Here is a 25,992-nt window from a genome sequence, read left to right on the forward strand (position 1 = left end):
GTCGGGTGGAAGGGGAAGCGATTCCCCTTCCATCCCCGACTGGGGGGTGTGGGAGGGAGGCCGGGTGCAGGATGAGCTGGTCTTGTCCCCGGCATACAGGAACTGTGCGCGAGGATGACACCAGCTCACCCCAGGCACCCTACCAGTTAAATGTGGCTCTTGCAAGTTAATATTTTCTGGTAGCCATATTTTAACTGCTGTGATTATGAAAAGAGCATCAAAGAATAGCAATTTTATATCTCAGCAATGTGTGAAGTGTATCTTATTAAACTATGGAGCATTATACTTTTGGCCTGACAGAGTCATATGTAAATATGTCAACCTCTTCACTTAAAATTGCGAGTCATGTGAAGTCTTTATGACAGATCAATGGCATGATATTGATGCACACAATTGAGTTACAGAAATATTGGAAAATAAATATTATACACAAAAATATTGCCTTCCTTTACTTAACTATTAAAAACACAAATATTGATTACCAAAATATTGCTGTTGAAAATATCTATTTTTAATATTCTTATAACAAACATATTGGAAACAAAAATATTGTAACCTTTATATAAGCATGTAAATAGTAAAAAGTAAAAAGTATCACATAACACAATATTATCTACACTAAACTCCCCAACAAAAATAATTTATAATTACAAAACATAAAAATAACAGTTTATGTGAAACAAAACATGAAAATAAATATTTAAAAATATTTAGAAACACCATTATGACTACTTTACTTGACTTAAAAAACCATACGTCACTCACAAAATATGAACTTCAATACATCAACATATTAACGAAAAAAATATTTCCAACAATTACAAACACTTAAAAATTAAAATAAAATAACTATAAAGAAATATATGCACATAATACGATCAAATTAAATAAAAATTATCAAAATAAATAGTAAACATTATTAGACTAACAGTAATTAGTGTTCACAGTAAAAGGCTATAACTGATAAAGTTCATATTAAAAGAAAACTACACAATTAAACTAACAATATAAAAGGCGCACAGATTTTAACAACTTACTGCTCCTAAAAGTCCAAAAAGTGCAGGAAGTGGAGACTCTACTGGATTTTCTAACGAGAACCCGAAAACAGATTCGGAAACGTATATACAACTAACTTCCAACGTAAGTAAAACATTTATTTAAATGAAATTATAAAATCAATTAAACTTAAAAATGTAAAAAAGATAAACAACTAAGAAAACACGCTACTGTTTTTATCTCTTTACGTTTAGATGCTGTAAAGAAATGACTACAACATTAAGAAACTGCTAATCTACCAAAACACAATATCAATCACATACCTGGAAAAAGACAACTCACCCTAAGAGGTTAAAAAATACGAACAAACTCATTCAGCCCCTCGGCTACCAACAAACAAACATTTAAAATTAAACTAATGCACTTCTTTCCCCAACAGAAAAGAAAGCACCTGATCCACATTGCAAAACCCGCAAAAGAAAACCAAAAAAAAAGGGCCTGATTATGAGTTTGTCAGAAAGCTCACTGCCATTGAAATGCTGTCGTTTTCCCTGACCACCAACTCAGTGGGCCACCCATCCAATTACGAATCAAGCAGGTACATAGACAAAAGACCACCTTGGCACTGCTGTCACCGCCAGGAAATTCAGAATATGATGGGGCGGTCAAGGTTCATGCTTATGCTAGAGGGCGGACCGCCAGTGCCACCACTGGTCCAATCACAATTCCCCTTGCTGCCAATGTGACTGTGGCAGAAAAACATCCACACCTGAGCTGGTGGAAAAATCGGGATAAAAGACAGAAACTAACCTTTACCAACCTGCACATGTCCTCAGCTATCATGGAGCCGATCGTACACGTCCTGCCACTGCTGGTGCTGCTTGATGACGTCCAAAACCCACACCTATGTGTGCGCAACCTATTTTCTGGGTCCCTTTCCAGAACAGCTAATAATGTATGATCCCAAGTCACCTCTGGGATGCCCTCTTTGGCCAAACCAATGACGCTTCACAGTGATAATCTTTTATGAATTTTGAATGTGTGCCCCCAGAATTGACAGGGACAGTGATATGTGTCTGCAATGCAGTAACACAATAGCAGGTCCTCACTAACATCAAAGCAAATAATCACTGTGACACCCTCCAACTTTTCACAAGTTGAGGCCTGTATTGGTAGATAATAAACTTAAGTAGGGAGGTTGCATGAAACTGAAACACACCATCTATGCTAAATTACTGCAATTGACTCTCACTCATCAGGCACATCAAACAATCCTGTTTGTAAAATGCCATCCTGAGCAATCTGTGATTAGGTCCATTATGTATGTACTGTGAAGTTACATTCAGTCTATATTTTGTGCATTTCTTTTTGACATCATCCTAGATCCTTTTTTGCTATTTAACAAATTGGTTTAAATTAAAATTGAGTATGAAATAAACTCAAAAATAACAGAATACAGGTCTGTTTTTACAACTTAGGATTTAATTTGTCTCTACCTGCCATCTTTTGCTTTGTTGTTAAAGTATATCATGGACAACCAATAGCATCACCAAGTGACATGCGTATGTGTGCAATGTATAGGTGCAAGATATTTAATCAAACACATCAGTAACCATATTCTTCACAGACAACTAATGTATGTGTGAGGTACTCACAAAACAATGGACACATGTCGCAAAAAGGAGAAAAAATGCCTTGACAACCAATCCTCCTCCAGGTGTGGATAAATAAATAACTATCTTGCTCACAGTCAACACATATCCAACATACATCATAGAGAGAGGTGCCAGTCAAATGAGATTGAAAGTGCACAAGACTAGCTGAACCCTTTAACATTTGAAAAACACCTAAAGCAATGTTTGGCCCAATTTGGATACAACCCACATAAACATCCATGCAACAGTGTCCCTAACCTATGTAAGTCCTGTATTGGTCCCAAAAGTTAAATATACAAACCTGGTGACACTGATCACCATCAAGTGTGAAAATAACACACCTGCAGTCCCACATCCCAATGTGACAAAGCACAGAAATTAAGTGGGGCAAGTGATCAGCACCATGGTGAATGTCTGTCCAGAAAAGCATACCCTCAACACATACAATTACAATCTGTGCATGTCCATAACAAAGTACACTATTAAATATATGTGGAGTGAAACATGCCATAATGTGTAGACACAATGAAATTGTGTCACAATCAAACTGATGTAACGTTGGTAGGTTCCCAAAACTAGCTAGGGAAAAGTAAAACAAGGACTAATGTGTACCAGCAAAAAACAGATTTTTATTTCTGAAAAAGGATACAAATGCCTGTATGGAAAAGACCACTGACCAGTTCAATCCACAACTGTGGTGTGCATAGTGTTGTGCCTCCAAACTTTCCTCATCAGACACTGCCTGGGTAACCTCCTTGCAAAGGGGCGTCCATTGGCAGGGCAGGCACTTCTAAGATCTTATTTGGGAGGGGGCGTTTGGGTTTGGGGGTAGACTTGGTATGGAGATGGTGGTTTGGGAAGCGGAAGGGGTGAATCGACGTTTACAAGGTGGGGTCCGGAAAGTGGAATGGGTGGAGAAACGTTTGGAAAGACTACCCTGGGGCCTGGAAGGGGTGGATGGGTGAATACGAGGGGTGGGTTGGGAGGTGGGAGAGGTGGCCTTGGGTGTGGAAGGGCAGACACCTTTTCAGGAATAGGGGTTTGAGGTCTGGAAAGGTTCAGGGCCAGGAGAAAGGAAGGGTCCTCAATGAGGGAAGGAACTTAAGAGTGGGTTTGTGAAGGAGTGGGCTCTTGAAGGGAGAGGAAGTGACTGGGTCTAATGTGCCTGGGTCTTTTGCGGGTAAAGGTTCATGGGTGTCTGGTGAATGTGCTCCAAGTAGGGGTGTGTCTACTAAACATTGTGTGTTGTGTGCTTGCTTGGGTGTGTGTCAGTGTTTCTTTGGTGTGTATGAATTGAATGTTGTATCAGTGATGGTTGCTGCTGTGGAAGTGGTTGATATGGGTGTTGTGGATGTTGATGTGAGGGTGACTGTGGGTCTGGTTGTGTGTGATGTGTGAATGGATGTGATAGAGGCGATGCATGTGGGTGTAGTCTGTACTGGCTGTGGATGTGGTGGTGGGGTTATGTTGGGTACCTGTGTGTGTGTAGTGTCATCCGTGCTGTGTGTAGATGTGATGGGAGTGGTGTGAGTAGGTGGATGTGGTATAGTCAGTGGTGAGTGTGGTAGTGATTGCAATGACGGAGTCTGTGGTGGTGGAGGGTGTAGTGTCTGTCTTTTTGGATGTGTGCCTGCTTTTTGTATTTGTGCCTATCTGTGAATGTGCTGTTTGGGTCTTTCTGGGTGTGTGAGTGTAAATGTGTGTGTGTGTGTGTGCGCTTTGGAATGGTGGGGGAATAGAGTATTGTTATGAAGAAGGGGGGAAGGACCTAGGTTGGGAGGTATTGGAGGCTGCGCCGAGGGAGGAGGCCAGAGCCTGAAAACATCTCTGTGGGCCAGACATTGCACTATGAATGCCTTCCAGGTAGGACACCATCTGCTGCAGATGCTGCCTCGCCAAAGGATGGCATTCAGAATGGCAGTAGGAACCACAGAGTTAGTCCTCAGGAGGTCAATAGCCACCTCACTCTGCACAGAAGGCGACAGGGGCAGGGGCTGAGGTGCATGGAGCAAAGGAGACTGCCCCCCTCTTAGGATAGTGGGCCCGGCCAACTGGGTGGGGAGCAACAGGGAGGGTGGAAATCGAACTTGTGGTGGCAGACATGGACATGGAGATTGTACTGATCCTGTGGGGTCTGCCACCACTCAGGAGTGTCTACTGGAGCAGGACTTGGATGATGAAGAGATTGAGCTGGTATCCTCTGTGGCACTTCCCATACCCTCTCAGCCACTGGGTCCCTCAGTGTCTTCAAACTCATACCCGGAACCACTGCGGTCAGCTGCTTCCCCAATAATGGTGGCACTGCCTCCTTAGCTTGTACTGGTTGACCCTGAAATGATGCATTAAAAATGGTTGATTGCATCTGCATGAACACACCTGACCATTAGCTTCTAACAGAAAAGTTTACAGAAGGGCACAGGCTACTCCAGCTGCATGCTCACTAAATGACCTTCAACATTAGCAGGGGTATGGACAGGTATGCTAGATTAGCAGATAAACATTTAGCACAGTGATGTCATAACCCCACAAAGATCCCATACATGATATAACTTGTCAACACTTCATCCTCAAGTATATAGTAGGACAGTTGGCCACCTCTTATACATGTTGCATATCATTCTGAACTGATGTTACAAGCTATTATGGCTAACAATAAGACATATGTACAGTGTCCACAAAAGCTGTAGGATTCTCATAATGCTCATTTTCCCAATACAATGTCATAATGTGGTGATGGGCAAGTCAGTAAACAAGGTAGATGCAATAAGTGTTGTGTCACAAATCATGTCACATGCAAAGGCTCAGTTCAAACTGATATAATTTCTCTGTTGATTCTTCATGATATATCCATTATCAAGTTAGAAAAATGAAAGCTGTACTGAGATAGCTCCACTACCTAGCACATGTAGCATAGAAAAGTAGGCTGAAGAGAAGAGACTCATGGCCTAGACATTGGGAGATACCTACTGCAAATGCACCCATCATAATAGTACAGATCGCACTATGATCATCCCCAGTCAGGCTTGGTACTGGTGACAGCAACATTCCCAGGTTGCATTCCTAAAAGCCAAAACACCTTTGAGGTTTTTTGTGTGTCAGTGAAAATCAATGACATGAAGAGGTGTGCACACTTCAGTCTTGATGAGATGGCAAAACAGTGCACCATTTGGTATATAAAACACCAATGGCCTCGTAAAAATGAGTGTATACACTCACCTATGATCTCAACATTTGCACATATCACTCTCTAATGCATGTCACCAGTCAGTGAATGCACTTTGAAACAGTACTGCAGATGAGACAATAACAGGGAAAGGTACACTGGGAAACATGTAGGCACTAATGCTGATGCCACCAGTGATGTTTGCTTACTCATGTAACTGTGGTACCTCAACTTACCAATGGAAAGTATAGTTCAGCCACTGCAGCAAAAGTGCACTGTATACAATGGCACATGTAATATGGCTCCCGTCACATGAGACACAGTAGTAAGGGAGCATATCTCCTAACACAATCTCCGAACAGAATGAAGACAAGTGGTCTGACTGATACAACCTTCACCCAGAACATCAAACAACATGAGGTGATCATGGCTTTACTCAGCCATGTGTCTGCTCTAAAGAGAAAATTGGCAGTGGACTGGACTCTGCTGGCCCCTCAGTCATAAAAACATTATGCAGGGCAGATCATCATGCATCTACTACCAGACCTACACAATCCAGAACTCTTCCTGTGCATTGGACACCCACAATGTAGTTGGGCAAAAGGCTACCTGCAAAAAGTAGTTTGTTAGGTAACGTGGACAACTCTGGCCAGGACACCCCCCCCTTATAGGTGCTGTTGGGCCCTTAGCTGCCTATCAAGCTCAGAAAAGGCCACTGCCAGTATGCGGGCCATTGGGGGGTCACTTGCCTGCGTACATCCCATCCCCATTGAGGGAATTTCCCCAGCTGGACCTCTATTATCTTCCTGGTCCTGCACTTCAGATTCTCCTACCGCTTCTGCAATGGAAGCTGCACTGACGATAGACCCCCAGGTTCTGCACCTTCCAGGTGATGGCTTTCCAGATAGTACATTTCTGATGGTCATTAACCTGTATGGTCACAAGAGAGGAAAGAACCGTATGACACTGCAATTACTTGGCTATTGTTTTTAGTTGTGACACAATTTGTCTACAACTAGCACAAGGCAAAATCAAAAGTGAACACATAACATGTTGGGTTTCCACATGGTGAGCACTACAAAGACATGAATAGACTCTAAGGTAGTCGTCTGCTGGCCATCCTCATCCCTGGTCCTGTCCTATATTGTCTAAGCCAACACACAAGCATCATGTAGCCCTGGGCCATTCTACATATACTGTGATAGTAGCCACTATGACACATAACACACTATTGTGAGCTTAAATACAGCACACTATTTCTGTTTTATTTTACAGATACATTTACAGCTAGACCCATTGACTGATGTACATGTTTCATATAGCTGGGAAGCATAGTACAGACTACATCTTAAGACTCGGACACTCATGACGGCCCTGCCATTCTGACCTGTGATAGCTTCCACTGTGGTGATGTGTGAACATGTGAACAACTTAACGTAACGTCATCCTATGTCTGTTAGAGTTTATGTAGTATGTACTGGCATGACAGGATATATCTTTTAGCCTATGTGGAACTGTTACAGGGATGACATCAACATACCATTGTTTGTATTTGTTTGGATGGATGTTAACAAACTGTTGATATATATATCAAAACCACTTCTAACCAAAAATGTATCTGCGCTGTAAATGTGTAACAGGTAAATTAGGCCTGTTCAGTGCAAGCATTACTCGTGGAAAATAGAATCCAGATCTGTAGGTGTGAGAGGCCCTATCACCATGAAATGTGACATAGGGACAATGTGGTTCAATGGAATGAAGTATCAGGTCAAAAGGGTTACCTCAGTCACCATTCCAAATGTTTCCATGCAAAAGCAGTAAGATTTACTATTGTGTGTTTAAACTCTTTCTTTGCTCACCCAAGGATTCAGAGAGCTACAGGGAAAATACTCTTGCCATCAGTTGTATTGCCACAGAAACTCTGCCACAGCCTGCCCATGGTAATGACTGGGCACAACTCAGTCTCAGGCCTTGCTGCCTGCAGGCAGAGTATACTAATCCTACCTGAACATCATATTTCAAACATTTCAAAATATAATTTTGCAACTTGGGGTCATTCCATATATGTGCTCAAGGCTGTGTGGCACGCTGAAGTGGTCAGTGAGCTATTGGTAGTTCACAGCCAACAGTGTTGTGCCACTGCGCGCGGCACAAGCCGAACATTCAGCTCGGGCCGCGGCACGCAGTCTAAAGACGTGCTGCATCCCCAGCCTGCTCTGCACCTTACGAGGCCCCAAATTGGGCATGGGGCCTTGTTCTTTTTTAGCGCACCGCGCTCCCAGGCAGGTCTGACCCCCCACTCACCTGTTCTTTTCTTTTTCTTCTTTTTCTTGTCATCTTGTTGTGCCTTCCTTTATGTTTTTCTCCCTTTCCCATATTACCCCTCTCTTCCTAGCATTCCTTGTTCCCTACTCTCTATGGCTCCTAGTCCATTCTGTTCTATGTGTTTTTCCCTATCTAAGATGCTGTCCTTCTTTCTCTCCTTGCGATGCAAAACTTTCTGTTTGGATGGTGTCTTCGCTCCTGCTTCCTTGTATCCTGTGCTGCTTCTCGTCAGTTCCAGTGTTTTTTTCCTGTATTTTGCTCCTGCTGTTACCTATTCATTTTGTTCCTGTTGCAGGAGCCTATTTTTATGGAGGTTTTTTCCCCTTTCAGGTTTTTTTTTCCCTCTGGCACTACTTCTGAGGAACACGGCCTGCTCTTGGCGTACCCATTGCCTGCAGCACCATGGCTACCAGAAAAATTCGCTCCTACCTGGGCCAAGGCCGAACATTCAAGAACAAGATCCTCGCCACTCATTCTGCGGACTCCAGGTTAAAGCAGCACGTAAGTCGTGACAAACATATTTTTGGAGACATGGTCTACAATGAGTAGTATTTGGGAACTTTCTCCTACCTAACATCATTCCAAACAGTCTAGGCCAGAATTCATTCACAGCCCATGCAGTAAGGGCCAGACATGTGTTCGCAGAGATAGCATTCTCTGAATTCTAAATTAGTCACAGGTACCATGAAAGCTGTACATGCATATATGTCTACATACACCAAATGTGGAATGTAGGGCTTTACACACTTCACACATCCCAATGATGATGTTTAGTACACAAAGTATAGTGCTGACCAATCCCTGACATTATTATCCTATGTAGGGAGCATAATACTTTACACAAGTAATCAGACTGAACAATTTGACTCAGAGGCACATGTGGGAAGGAACATCATAGAGCAAAATGTATAAACACATGCATGCAAGAGAGTTGCCTCTCTTCTCTGGTGAGCCATAGACCTGGCCATACAGGGAAAGGACCTAATTTTCCAGCAGCTCCAGCTCCTCTGCTGAGAAGGCATGGGCCCTCTCACCTGCTTGGCATGCCATGATTGCTCTCAGAGGTGACTAACAGCAGCTAAAAATGGAGGCGGTCTTGATAGCAGCAGTGTCAGTAGGCAAGTGATGTTTTTTCCAAACTGCGTCGTACATGTACATGATGTACATGGCCATGAGTGTATATAGATACAGCCATTGGCCCTCGACTGCCACAATCACCAATGTTGGCCTATAGCTGTGTCCATCATGCATTCATCTACCTCATGTGCGGTCGACTTCCACCGGCGGCGTCAGGCACGCAATGTCCAATCTGTGATGCCAGACAGTCACCATTTTAGCGGCTAAAAATGCTGTAATGATGACTGTTAACTGCATCACCATCCCTACAAATGAGGGACTACATATGTTAACATGTAAATAACCACTGTCAAATATTTTCATTAAACTTTTCATCTGTTTGGTGTGTTAGTGTGCACCTAGGTTTGATTAGCATGACGCACTGTACATTGCCATTGACGGTATTTTCTCTAATACAATTTAAAAAAAAAAGAAAAGGTGAAAATTTTACATCAGTGATGTATAATTTACACATCAATGGACAAACAACATGTCAAGGCAATCATGTGGACTGTGATGGGTGTTGCACAATATACAATTTAAATGAAAATGTTTATTTTGAAATCTGAAACAGAGATGTACTGTCACATGTGTTTTGGCTTACTCTCCACATGTTACTGTGGACATTGTGACCAACGTTCATATACTGTTTACAATTCACACATAGGTACTTTGGGAGAGGAAGATGACGACAGCCTCATGTGTACCGCCCATTTCCAGACCTTCACACAGTGAAAGAAAGGGACATCATCCATAGGTGTTGTTTGAACAGGCAAACCATACTGAATTTATGTTATCAGTTAATGCCTGATCTCCTGCCTCAAAAAACTAATCCCACATGTGTAATGCAAATTGTGGAAGTGACGGCAGTATTGCATTTCCTAGCAACAGTTTTCTTTCAATACATAGTGGCAATATGTGGTGGTATGTCACACCAATGTTCTGTTGTGTGCTAAGAGATGTGTTTTCAGCAATGATGAGACACTTGGACAGTTACATCCGGTTTCCCTGGTGTTAGGATCTAACCAATGTGAAGGCTCGATTCCATGGAGTTGCTCGGATACTACATGTTGTTGGAGCCATTGATGCCACCCATATTGCCTCAGTACCACCACATACCAGGGAACACGTTTACTGTAACAAGAAGAACATCCATTTTATCAATATCTGAGTTGTCTGCTTTGCTGATTTGTACATTTCCAACATCTGTGCCCAGATTCTGGATGGTTCCTTTGTCATGCGGAACAGCACCATACCCCATATGATGTCACAACTACAACCGAAGAGGGCCTGGCTTGGTGGTAAGTATGAACTGAACTAACTTTGTGTGGTTGATGTCAGGCAGTATAAACAGGAACTGTGTAACATATTGTTGCACCTACGACTGTCTTCTATCTAGGAGACACAGCCTATCTCAACTGGCCATGATTGTTGGACCGCTGAGGAATCCTACTATACCAGGGGAAGTTTACTTCATTGAGACCCATGCAAGGACAAGGAGGGCAGTGGAGTGGCTTTTGGGCTCCTGAAAGCCAGATTCCTCTTTCTAGACAAAACTGGAGGAGCCCTCCTCTACTCACCCGGAAAGGTGTGTCAAGTCACTGTGGTCTGCTACATGTTCCATAACCTATCCCTGTGACAGAACTTCTCGTATATTGTAGAGGACAGAGACCCCGAAGTGCCATCAGGTGAGAATCCTGGAATGCCAAATGATGATGATAGTGGTGAGGAGGAAGGAGCTAATGTTTGTCAAGATCTTATCAGCAACTTCTTCTCATGAGTGTAAGTATTTTGGTAGCATGTCATGACTTGTATTATAACAAAAAATCTTGGAGTGATGATGTTAGAAGTATGTTATAGGAAAATATCATGGAGGGCATCCCTTATTAATCCAGGTGGAAGGTGTTTGTTGAACAAGATTATGGCAAATGGTAATTATGTTTGTGTTGCTATGTTTTGTTCTGATATTTTGTTATGGACTGTATTCTGCAGGAGTTCACTATCTGAATTGTCTTCTCTGTATGGGTTGACAGCAATTTTCATTTATTTCCTGTTTTAGGTACCTTCACCATGGCATCTTCATTTGGACAATTCAGAGTTTTAACCTTTTTGGGTATATTGTATGGTTTGGATGTACAGTGGGGACAGTGGTTGTTCCTGGGTATGACAGACATAGGCCCTCATTACAACCCTGGTGGTAAATTCCGCTTACTGCCGTGCTGCTGGCTGCCGGTATTCTGCCACAGATATTATGACCCACACAGAGAATACTGCCACAATACAGACACCCTCACAAGTCCGCCACACCAAACGTCAGTGATAAACTGGTGATAACAAAACCCACACCGTCACGCCAACAGGAATACGCCCACAGTATAATGACCCACGAATCAACGCAGCGTCTTTCAACCGTGGTAAACCATAGGCGGTACACACCGCTGCGCTCAAAATACACACACACTTACAAAACTACACCACATTGGACAATTCAAAATACACACACCTGACACACATACACACACCACACACTCACACCACTATAAAACACCCACCCACAATACCCACAACCCCTTACAATCAAAACTAAGAGACCAAGTACAGAGAGACAAGCAAAGAGCACACACCCAATCAGAGGCACAGAACACCATCACTCATACACCATCCATGCACATCACAGTATACATCACAACACATCACCCCACACATTACCTCACACATATCACTCACAGCACATCCATGGCACCTCAAAGACACCCCAGATTTTCTGAGGAGGAGCTGAGGGTCATGGTGGAGGAAATCATCCAGGTAGAGCCACAGTTATTTGGATCACAGGTGCAGCAGACTTCCATTGCAAGGAAGATGGATCTATGGCGGAGAATCATCGACAGGGTCAACACCGTGGGACAGCATCCAAGAACCAGGGATGACATTAGGAAAAGGTGGAACGACCTACGGGGGAAGGTGCGTTCCGTGGTTTTGATACACCAGATTGCTGTACAGAGGACTGGCGGTGGACCCCCACCTCCTCCCCCACAACTAACAATATTGGAGGAGCAAGTCTTGGAGATCATGCACCCTGAGGGCCTTGCAGGAGTAGACTCTGGTAAGTAAATTATTTTACTACATTATCCCCCCTACCTGCATGCCATCACATACCCCCACCAGTACTCTCACTCCCATCACTCCATCACCTCACATCTACCCCAACATCACAACCCACACATCCCAATACCAAGCCCTGCATGCAACCACAATGCATGGACACCCATCACCACAGCATGCCCAGTAGAGAGACTCACCCAGCCCACACAGTCAGCATCACACAAGGCCAATGCAACAGGGAAACCACAATTATATAAGGGAAACACACCCATTGCACAAGATGGCACACACAGATTCAATAACAATGAATTTGCATCCCAACAAGACCCCTACCCAACGTCACCGGAGAGGAGATGCTAGCTACATAGCTACATCCAGTCCCCCCACAGAAGAGGCCCACAGTGATGACAGCAGCTCTGCACGCCTGGATCACGATGACCAACCTGGCCCATCAGGGAACTCTGGACAGTCGGTTACCCTGCCACGATCCCAACCCACCACAGAGCCTCACCCCTCAGGAAACACCACCACAGCACCCACCCAGCGGGCCCATGCCACTGTCCCCAGGACACATCAATCAGCAGTGTGTCCACCACTACAGGGACCCCAGGCAACCCCACAAACCCAGGATGATCAGGGAACTGGGGTCAGTGGCAGTGGGCACACAGTTCAGGGGACAGAGGCACAGGACAACAGGGAAGCTGGGAGGACTGCTGTGCAACAGGGGGAGGACAGGCCAAGGGAAACGACCCTCCACGATGTACTCTCAGACATCATGGGACCATACCACCATTCCCAGGAGACCATGGGCACGGTACTGGCCGAGTTGCAGGAGACCCAGTGGCTGCAGGAGGGACAGTACCTGGGGATCAGGGAGGACCTCACAAAAATCTACACCATCCTGGTCACCATAGCAGGGGTGCTGGCTGACATGGGCATTACCATGAGGGAGGCAGTGGCACAACAAAGGGCCCCTGACACTAGCCAAAATGATGAACAGCCTTCCTCCTCCGCCAGCGCTAGTGGACAGGAGGCCCAGCCACAGGACCAACAGGCCATCAGCACCCCACCCCCTGTAGAAGGAGAACCACCCTGCAAACGGTCCCTGCGATCCAGGCAGAAGAAAGAGAACATTGTCGAAACCCCATCCAGGAAATAGGACTCTCCTGATTGTCACCCTTCTGTCCCACTCTGTTACCCTGTCCACCTTGAACTGCCATTACTCCCCTTCTTATGCCACATTGGACAATGCACCTGTGATACCAAGAGACTGGACTCTACCATGGACCTTCCTCCACCATCACCCCAGCCCCTTGAACGTACCCCCATACTATTTACCACAAAAAATAAACACCATTAAAATATAAACCATACTGGCGTCAGTGTAATGATTCGAAAGATGTATTCTTACTACATTCCCAAAGCACTGCAACGTCTATGTTCATTGAATTATACCAATGTATGAAAGTTGGTGGGCAGCAGTACACATAGCAGAAGCCAGAATGGGGTACACAGATCTGAAAAAAGGAAACCCAAAGGGAACAGTCAGTGGCCATACACAGACAGTTAGAGGCTGCCATGTACGATGTCCTAAAGTATACCGAAATGTGAAGAGGAGTTACAGTGTCTTACCTGTGTGTCACTTGAAGTACTGCTGTATAATATTTGTTCTGTTGTTCACATCTTCTTCCTCTGCCTCCCCTTCCTCACTGTCAACAGGCTCCACCGCTGCCACAAGACCATCACCAGGCTCATCCTCCAGCAGGAAAGGCCCCTGGCGTCTCATTGCCAGGTTGTGCAACATACATAATGCCACAATGATCTGGCACACCTTCTTGGGTGAGTAGTACAGGGATCTACCTGTCAGATGGAGGCACCGGAACCTGGCCTTCAGCAGGCCGAAGGTCCTCTCAATAATCCTCCTTATTCACCCATGTGCCTCATTGTAACGTTCCTTTGCCCTTGTCCTGGGATTCCTCAGTGGGGTCAGTAGTCACGACAGGTTGGGGTAACCAGAGTGACCTGTAAATATCGAGGGACAAATGTGAGACACACACTAACCCTTAGGGACAACCCCATACCCATACACCTACATATACTGTGTGGGGACCTCGGTGCCTCTGGAGTTGGCTCATCCCATAAGGGATGCTGCTATTTCTCAAGATATAGGCGTCATGCACAGAGCCAGGATATTTGGCATTCACATGGGAGATGTATTGGTCCGCCATACACACCATTTGCACACTCATCGAATGATAGCTTTTTCTATTCCTGTAGACCTTTTCATTTCTGCGGGGGGACCAAATGCCACATGTGTACCATCAATGGCACCAATGATGTTAGGGATATGTCCCAGGGCATATAAATCAGCTTTCACTGTGGCCAAATCCTCCACCTGGGGGAACACGATGTAGCAGCGCATGTGTTTCAGCAGGGCAGACAACACTCTGGTCAACACGTTGGAGAACATTGGCTGAGACATCCCTGATGCCATGGCCACTGTAGTTTGAAAGGAGCCACTTGCCAGGAAATGGAGCACTGACAGGACCTGCCATAGAAGGGGGATTCCTGTGAGCTGGCGGATAGCTGATATCAGGTCTGGCTCCAATTGGGCACACAGTTCTTGGATTGTGGCACGATCAAGTCTGTATGTGATTATAATGTGTCTGTCCTCCATTGTCGACAGGTCCACCAGGGGTCGGTACACCGGAGGATGCCGCCATCTCATATGCTGCCTCAGCAATTGTAGCCTATGGAGGAGAACGGTGAGCAGAAGGTAATTTACCACATAGATAGCACAACTGTGTCTGCATTAATGTCAAAGGAGCAGTGTGTGTAATCGAGAGTCAGTATATGTGCCAATATGTACTGTGACACAGTTAGGTGCCATGCCATGTGCCCCCCTAAAAGGGCGTCTGCCTGGCCTGTGAGGAGGCACAAGGGGAAATGAGGTAACTGCACTGGCGCTGTGCAGCGTCGCCGTAGGCGGTCGAAGACCGCCGCGCAACTCTGCATTGGTTATCATTGGGCCCTATGGGTCCCAGGAGACAATGGCAATGTACGCCGGCGGTGATGGTACGCACCGCCGAGGACGTCACCGCCATTTTCTACCTATTCACTCACTTGATACCTGACCATCAACAGGAGAGGAAACACACTGCAAGTGCTGCTGTGACCTGAGTCTGGAAGCGACAATGGCTAGAGTGTCTGGGAAAGGGTCCCTGCCTTCACTGCAGAGGAGTTGGAGAAACTGGTGAATGAGGTCGTCCCCCTGTACACGTTACTCTACGGTCCTCCAGACAAACAGGTGAGTACACTGTGAGCATGATGCGTGGGCAATGCCTGTTTGGAGTGGTGTGGATGTAAGCCACATGTTGGAGGGTGCTAAGGCGTCCTGGCCTGAATGCTGCATGAGAGGTGGTCAGTGTATGTGCGTCAGGGCATGGGTGGGAACTGGTGGGCAATGAGTATGACGGGTGAGTAGTTACATTTTACGCTGTCTTTTCCCTCTAGGTCAGGAAGAAGGGTATTTGGCATGCCATCGCCAAGGAGGGGCGGACCCTGGGGGTCTATCACAGGCGGAGCACCCACGGCTGCAAGAGATGGGAGGACCTGCACCGCTGGACCAAGAAGATGGCTGAGGCCCAGATGGGGCTGGCCCCCCAATGTGGAAGGGGTGCCCATCGCAACATGACCCCCCTGATGTTCCGCATTCTGGCGGTGGCCTATCCAGAGTTGGATGGGCGCTTGAGGGCATCACAGCAGCCACAAGGGGGTGAGTACAGTTTCAGAAAGCTGACTTTGCGCGCTTTAGGTACTAGCTGGGTGGGAGATGTGGGCTGTGGGTGCCCATAGACCAGGGTGAACATGGCAGTATAAATCCCTTGTTGGGCAGGCTCTGAGGCACTCCTACCCCAATAGTGTTAGTGGGCATCTACTACTGGGCAGGGTCCTGTGGGTTTCAGGTGTGCAGCTAATGGCATTAGGCATTGTACCCCATGGGCTGGTGACTATCTTGGTAACTGGTAGTGCATGGCCCAGTGCATAGGGCTGCTCCCTGTGTGTTGTGTACGCCAACAGTAGTGGTGTTGCTAGCATTGACAATGTGTATCCTCTGTCTATCCCCCCTTCTTGTTTTGTCACCCTGTCCTTGTCTGCATTAGCATCATCTGGCAGAGGAGCCGAGGCACCGGTGATGGAGGAAGCTGCATCCCACATGGCCCATGAGGTGAAGGCACCAGTGGGACGGAGGGCGAGGGGAGCTCCACAACAGGGACAGGAGGGGATACAAGTGACAGAGACTCCTCCTCTGAAGGAAGCTCCCTGGTGGTGGCGGACACCTCTGTGCCCACCCCAACAACAGGTACAGCCGCCACCCCCCCACCAGCACCGCCCTCCCAGCAGCCCCTCAGCGTGTTTTCCGTGCCCACTCACCCAAGAGGGTGGGCATCTGCTTCACCCCAGGCACCTCAGGCCCTGCCCCAGTCAACCCTGCTGCCCTCAGTGAGGAGGCTATTGACCTCCTGAGTTCCCTCACTATAGGGCAGTCAACCATTCTGAATGCCATCCAGGGTGTCGAGAGGCATTTACAACAAACAAATGCATACCTGGAGGGCATTCATTCTGGCAAGGCGGCCCAACTGAGATCATTTCAGGCTCTGGCCTCAGCACTGATGGCAGCCATTGTCCCTGTGTCCAGCCTCCCCCCCAACTTCCACTACCCAGACCCAATCCCCTCTACCTCAGCCTATCCCAAGCACACCTTCAGACCAGCATGCACACTCATCAACACACAAAAGTGGCTCAGGAAAACATAAGCACCACACATCATCACACAGGCACCCACACAAGCACCATACCCATGCACACATACCAACATCCACTTCTCCCACTGTGTCCCCCTCAACCTCGTCGTCCACCTCCCTCCCAGTAGAGTCTCCAGTCACACCTGCATGCACTACATCATCAGCCACTGCCTCCATCACCAGCATGCCCATCACAACACATCCCTCATGAGCAATCACCACCCCCACAGTCATGCACACGTCCCCTGTGTCCTCTCCCAGTGTGTCTGGGAGCCCTCCTCCCAAAGTACACAAACACAGGCACACACCCACTCAACAGCCATCCACCTCACAACAGCCTCCAGCCCATGCACCTTCACCCAAACTCAGCAGACATACACCTCCTACAACCACTACCTCTTCCTCCACTCCCACAACCCGTCCATCTTCCCATCCCAGTGTGTCAAAAAACGTTTTCCTGGCTAACGTTGACCTCTTCCCTACACCTCCCCCCGTCCTGTCCCTAGGGTTAGGATGTCTGGATCCCAGGCCAGCACCTCGGGCACAAAATCGGCGTCCACTGTGGTCCCTGCAAGTCCGAGAGGATCAAAGGGGGCACCTGCCAGGGCTGCCAGTGTGCCACCTACCAATGATAAGGGCCATTTGATTCTGCCACCTGCCAAGGTTAAGAAGTGGCCGGCATGCAGCAGGGAAAAGACGCACCAACCAACCAGCAAGGCCTCATCCAAAACCAAAGAGGACAGTGCCAAGGTCCCAACAGCGACTACCAAGGTGGGGAAGGGACACAAAAGCTAGGGCAAGTCACCTCAGGGCACGGAGCCTCCTGGTGAGGGACTGGTGACCACCATTTCTCCTGACAGGGCAGCAACCTGTACGATGGTAAGCACAGCCACAACGACCGTCACCTGCACCGCCACCTGCCCGCCATCTGTACCACCCCAGGCACCACCGCTGCCACAACAACAGTCACCAGCATACTCCCCAGTGGTCAGCCGTCCGAGGCTGCTGGAGATGGCCCGGTGTCTCCCTCCACTACTACAGACACCTGCACCATGGGCAGCACCGGCAGCATCTCCGATGCAGACACCACCGCAGCCACCTCCACCTGCACCGCCATATGCACTGCCACGTGCCCAGCCCGTGCCACTACATCGGACATCATCAGCATCCCCAATAGGCAGCCGTCTGAGGCTGCAGGAGACGTCCTGGACTCTGCACACACCACATGAGGCACCAGCACTGGCACTACCAGCAGTTTGCAGCCTAAGTCGCCACAGGATGGAGTGTGGCTCTGCTTCCATGGAGTATCATGCTACCTGTTCCCTGCATATCTCGTGCCTCAGACACCCAGGTGAGGGAATTGGAACTGCCACACCCCAGGTGCAGCAGCACTGGGCACAAGGCCCCCTCCAGAACCAGTGGAGAGATGCATCCACTCACCCAATCCTTGGCAGAATGAAGCAGACTAGGCACAAAGCCCCCTCCAGAACCAGTGGAGAGATGCAGCCACTCACACAATCATTGGCAGGATGAAGCAGACTGGGCACAAAGCCCCCTCCAGAACCAGTGGAGAGATGCATCCACTCACTCAGTCCTTGGCAGGATGAAGCAGACTGGGCGCAAAGCCCCCTCCAGAACCAGTGGAGAAGCCATCCACTTGAGAGACTGTAGCCTTAACCTCCCCAAGAGCAAGCAGTGGGCAAACTAGCCACTTTAGAGACTGTGGCTTTGCACTCCCCAGGAGCAAGCAGTGGGCAAACCACTCACTTGAGAGACTGTGGCTTTGTACTCCCCAGGAGCAAGCAGTGGGCAAACCAGACAAACCACCAACTTGAGAGACTGTGGCTTTGCACTCCCCAGGACCAAGCAGTGGGCAAACCACCCACTTGAGAGACTGTGTCTTTGCACACCCCAGGACCAAGCAGTGGGCAAACCACCCACTTGAGAGACTGTGGCTTTGCACTCCCCAGGACCAAGCAGTGGGCAACCACCCACTTGAGAGACTTGAGAGACTGTGGTTTTGCACTCCCCACGGCACGCAGTGGCGTACTACCATCTTCCGGCTGAGGTGCCCCCCCTCCCCTTACCCCTGAGGTGCCTGTGTTTTTTTAAACCTGATGCCCCTGCAGAGTTCTCTTTGTTTTGAGGCAGGAGTCAAGTGTGGGCTTTGTCCAAGATGTTTGGGCCCACTGGTCCACAGACATTTACAAGGGACAGTAGTGTATGGCCTTCTGTACATAATGTAAATATTTGTATATACCGATTTTTTTTTAATTGGTTTGCTATATCTGCATGTTCCAAAATATCACTGATTGAACTCAATTCCTTTTGTCCTTGCGTTCTTCCGGGGGTAACAGGTGTATCTGTAATGTTGTTGGATGTGCTAGTGTGTATGGTGTTGTGGGTTAGGGTGGGGGGAATGGGTGTTGCGTGTTGCGTGTGTGTGTCACTCTCTATTACCTCCCCCCCACTGTGTGCTAGTTGCAGTACTCACTGTCATTGTCACCACTGCCTTCTTTCTTTTTCTTGGTGTATTAGTAGATACACCAACATGGGGAGGACCTGCAGTTCGGGCTCCATGGCTTCCAGGTTCTTCGTTGAGTGTCGAAAGGTGAGTGGTTCCCCTTCAGTGTACTGTTTCCGCTGTGCTTTTTTTTTTTATCACACACCTCACCGAAACTCCTATATCAGCCTCATCGTTGAGCCTGGCACCACTTCCCATAAAGAGCTGATTCTGCCGAGGAGCCCCCAATATCTCTCACATAGGCTTCCAGCGGTAGATGCTGTACCTGCAACAGCCAGACCTCGAGAGATGGGGAGGAGGAGAAATAATCATTGGACCTAAACAAACCAGACATATGTATATATTCGCTAAGGCTACAGCAAAATTCAACTTCCCTGCCCATCAAGCAGGGGGGCCCACATTCCCTCTTTCCTCTTGGATGAGCCTCCCACCACCAAGTCAATTTTTGCAAAATAAAAAAGGGCTTGCAGCCAGTCTTTGAGCAAGGGAGGCTTATTTGCTGCCCATTTTTGTCAAATTTCCCTCCTGGCCACCAAGATGGAATCGAAAATTAGGTCCTTGTCTGTTCTACTAATCTTCTGACTTCCTCCAGCCACTCCTTGCGTCTGGCCAAAAATAATCAAAGGGAGAGTTACCAAAATCTCTCATCCCAAAAACTGAGAGAGATATTTAGAAAGATCTTTCCAAAAGAGCTCCACCCCTGGGCACTCATAAAACATATGGAAGTCAGAGGCAAGCTGTAAATCGCATTTAGGACATTGAGTTACCTTGTTACTGCCTATTCTAGAGAGTCTCCCTGGGGAAACATATGCTCTATGTATCATGAACAGATGATTCCTCCAAAGAGATGTTGGCTTGACAATCCTAAACAAAGTTGACATTGAGGTTAACCACCACTGCACGGCTTTCCCCTGTGGCATACTCTTCCCCCATAGGGAGGTGGGGAATATAAATTCCCCATCCAAACCTTCTAGTATCTCCCAATACCAACTTGAAACCCGCTTAAATTTGGGGGACTCAGATAACACCAATTCTTCCCAAAAAAACGGCAGGCCCACATACCACTTGTGATTCTCGTAACCAGCCTTCTACTTGAGCATACTTCAATATGGAAAATGTACACCCCAAATTCACCTAAAGATCTTCCAGAGGAATTAGCATTCCACACTAAACAGATCCCCCCATGATATTATCCCTGCCTTCTTCAGTGGTGATGCCAAAACGTCCCTAAAACATTCAGGGGTACCAGGAGAGTCCCAAATTGGAGCATGTGGACTGTAGTATCTAACTCCTGCTGCCAACCTCAAATAGTACCAACTTGTTGCGAGATCACAGAGGATTTTCAATTTTATTTGTTTAAAGAATATTGGGTTTCCAAACTTGAAAAGAAGTCCCTTAACGGCTCCCCTAACAGAGCTCAGCATAGCTTTAAACATTACACCGATCGCTGAGGCATCAGGAACAGAAAACAACATTTTTACTGAATTCAATGGAAAGGCCCAGGCAAAATAGTTCAAATCCGGGAGCGCTAACCCCCCTTTCTCCCTCTTTCTCCTCAGTTTGTTCCATGATATACTAGATCCCTTTGATGCCCAAACAAAGGAGGTAATAGCCTGTTGATGCTTTAACAAATACAGCTCATGCATTAACAAAGGTATAGAGCTGTATAAAAAGTTAAGTTTAGGAAGAATCATCATCTTCACCAAGTTGACCCTCCCTATCAGTGTCAGGGGCAGATACATCCATCTCTGAAGGGATCCGCACCCTTCCTCTATCACTGGTTTTAAATTTGTTAGTGCAAGCTGTTGAATGTTTTGAGTATATAGAATCCCTAAATATCTAAATTCTCTCTTCAATTGTATCCGTCCCACCGACAAATGATTCCAAGCCATGACCTCTGTCTTCTCTGCGTTTACCTGAAAAGCTGAAACTCTACCAAAATCTTCAGTTAAAGACAGAAGTGTAGGCAAGGCAGAAACCAGGTCAGCAGTGTAAATGAAAAGGTCATCTGCATATAGAGCCACCTTATTCACCCAGCCATTACAGTCAAAAGGAGCAATAGCCGAGTTTCCTCTTATTTTTCTGGCTAGAGGCTCTATATATAAATGAAACAATAACGGAGAAAGAGGACAACCCTGCCTAGTACCTCTCGTGATCTTCAAAGGCTCGGTAAGATTACCGTTTATTAAAACTCTGGCAATGGCATCTCTGTATGTTAAATCTATAACTCCACAAAAGATTCCTCCTAAACCAGCCGATCTCAGGATGAATGTTAAGTATCTCCAGTTCACCCTATCAAGGGCCTTCATTGCATCCAAAGTAACCACAGCCAGGGGAGTTTCAAATGATGTAGCCATATCTATTGCCCCTGCCAAATTGTAGGTTAATTCATAGAGGAACCCACCCTTGATAAAAACCTTTTTGGTCAGGGTGAATTAGTCGACCCATCACTCTGCTGAGCCTATCGGCAAGAATCTTAGCAAATATCTTATAGTCACAGTTTAGCAGAGAGATGGGCCTATAAGATTCACACTTAACCGGAAACTTACCCGGATTCTGAATTAAAGCAATCGTAGCCTCATTCCATGAACCAGGAATAGGGGCCATGTCTTCAAAGATCCCAGCAAACAAGTCTACCAGAACTGGAATTATTGACTCCGCCATCCGTTTATAAAATTCCATAGGAATGCCATCGGGCCCGGGTGCCTTCCCATCTTTACTACCCAACAGCACCTTCCTGATTTCCACCGCCGAGATCGGACTGTTCAAAGCACTTTGTTCTTCTTGTGATATGGTTGGGAGTATGTCATCTGCCAACCAAGTACCAATATCCTCCTCTCTCACCTCAGCTTCTTCTTCATGCAGTTCAGAAAAGAAAGAATGGAAAGCTACCTCCATTTCCTCCCTATTTGAAGATCTCTTACCTGCTTGATTTAGCTCGAATTCCTTAATATAGTTTCTTACTAGATCTCGCTTACATTTCCAAGCTAGTAGCTTACCTGCACTCTCCCCATCCTCAACGTGTGCTAGTTTACTAGCCTCTACTCTTTTGGTGACTCCAACTTGTAACACCTCCTCCAACTGAAGCCTTATCTCCTTCAACTTAAACACCAAAGCCTCAGCCTCCTCCTGCTTAGTTTCCCCAAAATGTTGCCTCCTCACTTTAAGCATTTCCTGTTCCAACTGTACAATAGTGGCACTATACTGCCTATTCTTATAACTAGCTATATTCATAGCCTTACCTCTCATGACTGCTTTCAAAGTGTCCCATACCACTGCCAGCGAGGCTGAACCTAAATTGATTTTAAAAAAGACCTCCGCCTCTATCCGCAACTGATCAAGAGCCTCAAAGTCTTGCAGCAACGTACGGTCAGACGTTCATCTGCTACCAACAGACCGTCCAGCCACCTTTAAATCTAATACCACTGCTGGGTGATCTGAGAGATGGGCGGGTAAGTAAGTAATATTATCTAACAAATCTTCAGGCCTGCAGTCATTAAGAAAGTAATCTATACGAGAGGCGTGCTTATATTTCTGATTATAAAAAGAAAACTCCCTTAATTCTCTCTTCCACTGCCGCCATACATCCCTTAACCCCCACTGTTTCATTACTCCTCTCAAAAAACGTTGGGATTTTGGAGTCCCTAATGACCTACACTTCTCAGATCTATCCAAATTATTATCTAGCACTACATTAAAATCCCCAGCAATTAGGACCATATCCGGGAAGTCGACTAACTGTGAAAAACATTCTTCAAGTGGGCCAATATAGTCACAATTTGGCCCATAAAACCCTGCTACAGTAAATGTTCTGTCAAAAATTTGTAACTTAACTATAATCCATCTTCCCACTGGGTCAGATTGTATTGTACCTCTAACAATCCGGCCTTAATCCCATGCTTAACTAAAATGGCAACCCCCCTGGTATTTAAGTTATGCTCCGTGCAGGCGAATAAATGTACCCATGCTAGCTCTTTAACCCCTTCTGTGCCGAGGACGTAATGGTTACGTCCTGCGGCACAGTGCTGCTGTGCCCAGGACGTAACCATTACGACCTGGGCACCCAGACCAGAGGGAGCGCTAGCGCTCCCTCTGTGGGGTTCCCCCCCACCCCCCCCAAGTCAGGGATGGAAGGGGAAGCCCTTCCCCTTCCACCCTGACCCCCCCCACACCCCCAGTGACGTCAGCGCGCGAGCGCGCGCTGACAATCACAATGCCTCCTCCTTCGCATGAACAGAAGAGAAATGCAAAGCATTTCTCTTCCGATCACAGGGAGGAGGGAGAGGGGCTTCAAAGGGAAGGAAATGTATTTCCTTCCCTTTGAAGTCTCCCTCTGCGTTTTGGCAGCTGGATTGTAAAGCAATCCGGCTGTCAAAACGCCCACTAGACAACAGGGATGTCTTTTTTGATGTATGTAACTGACAAAAGGGAGCGACCCCTTGGGCAAGGGTCGCTCCCAGGGGGGCCACCCTGGGGGCAGAAACCTCTAGGCGCCAGGGCAAATAGTTTTTTTGTGTTTTTTTTTTTGTTTGTTTGTTTTTTTAGAGATTGGGAGCGACCCATTAGGCAAGGGTCGCTCCCCTGAGGGGAAAATTGTATTTAGACCATTTCTACCCCCTCAAGGGGGGCAGAAACCACTAGGCACCAGGGATCTTTTTTTTGCGCCGTCAAGCAAGGGGAGCGACCTTGTAGGCAAGGGTCGCTCCCCGTGGGGGGTGCGGCGGGGCAAATTTATTTTAGGCCATTTCTGCCCCCCCTGGGAGCAGATCGGCCTATTGGTATTAGGCCAATCTGCCCCCGGGGGGGGCAGAAACCTCTGGGCGCCAGGGCAAATTGTTTTTTTGAGTTTTTTTTTTTGTTTTTTTAGAGATGGGGAGCGACCCATTAGGCAAGGGTCACTCCCCTGGGGTGGGGGGATTGTATTTAGACCATTTCTGCCCCCCTTGGGGGCAGATTGGCCGATTGTAGGTCAATCTGCCCCCAAAGGGGGCAGAAACCACTAGGCACCAGGGATCTTGTTTTTTGCGCCGTCACGCAAGGGGAGCGACCATTTTATTTTAGGCCATTTCTGCCCCCCCCTGGGGCCGGCTGAGCTAGAGGCCAAAATCCACAGGTAGGTACTGTTTTCTATGAAAAAATGTGATGTGTGAACGTAGTGTTTTTAGCCAGTTCCTGTCGCGGGCGCTAGGCCTACCCACAAAAGTGAGGTATAATTTTTATCAGGAGACTTGGGAGAACGCTGGGTGTAAGGAAATGTGTGGCTCCTCTCTGATTACAGAACTTTCTGTCACCGAAATGTGAGGAAAACATGTTTTTTTAGCCAGATTTTGAGGTTTGCAAAGGATTCTGGGTAACAGAACCTGGTCAGAGCCCCACAAGTCACCCCATCTTGGATTCCCCTGGGTTTCTAGTTTTCAAAAATGCATTGGTTTGGTAGGTTTCCCTAGGTGCCGGCTGAGCTAGAGGCCAAAATCTACAGGTAGGCACTTTGCAAAAAACACCTCTGTTTTCTTTAAAAAAATGTGATGTGTCCACGTTGTGTTTTGGGGCGTTTCCTGTCACGGGCGCTAGGCCTACCCACACAAGTGAGGTATCATTTTTATCGGCAGACTTGGGGGAAAGCTGGGTGGAAGGAAATTTGTGGCTCCTCTCAGATTCCAGAACTTTCTGTCACCGAAATGTGAGGAAAATGTGTTTTTTTAGCCAAAATTTGAGGTTTGCAAAGGATTCTGGGTAACAGAACCCAGTCAGAGCCCGACAAGTCACCCAATCTTGGATTCCCCTAGATCTCTAGTTTTCAAAAATGCACAGGTTTGGTAGGTTTCCCTAGGTGCCAGCTGAGCTAGAGGCCAAAATCTACAGGTAGGCACTTTGCAAAAAACACCTCTGTTTTCTTTCAAAAAATGTGATGTGTCCACGTTGCGTTTTGGGGTATTTCCTGTCGCGGGCGCTAGGCCTACCCACACAAGTGAGGTATCATTTTTATCAGGAGACTTGGGGGAACGCTGGGTGGAAGGAAATTTGTGGCTCCTCTCTGATTCCAGAACTATCTGTCACCAAAATGTGAGGAAAACTTGTTTTTTCGCCAAATTTTGAGGTTTGCAAAGGCTTCTGGGTAACAGAACCTGGTCAGAGCCCCACAAGTCAGCCCATCTTGGATTCCCCTAGGTCTCTAGTTTTAAAAAATGCACAGGTTTGGTAGGTTTCCCTAGGTGCTGGCTGAGCTAGTGGCCAAAATCTACAGGTAAGCACTTTGCAAAAAAACACCTCTGTTTTCTTTAAAAAAATGTGATGTGTCCACGTTGC

The sequence above is a fragment of the Pleurodeles waltl genome, chromosome 3_1, assembly GCF_031143425.1.
Source record: "Pleurodeles waltl isolate 20211129_DDA chromosome 3_1, aPleWal1.hap1.20221129, whole genome shotgun sequence".
Lineage (NCBI taxonomy): Eukaryota > Metazoa > Chordata > Amphibia > Caudata > Salamandridae > Pleurodeles > Pleurodeles waltl.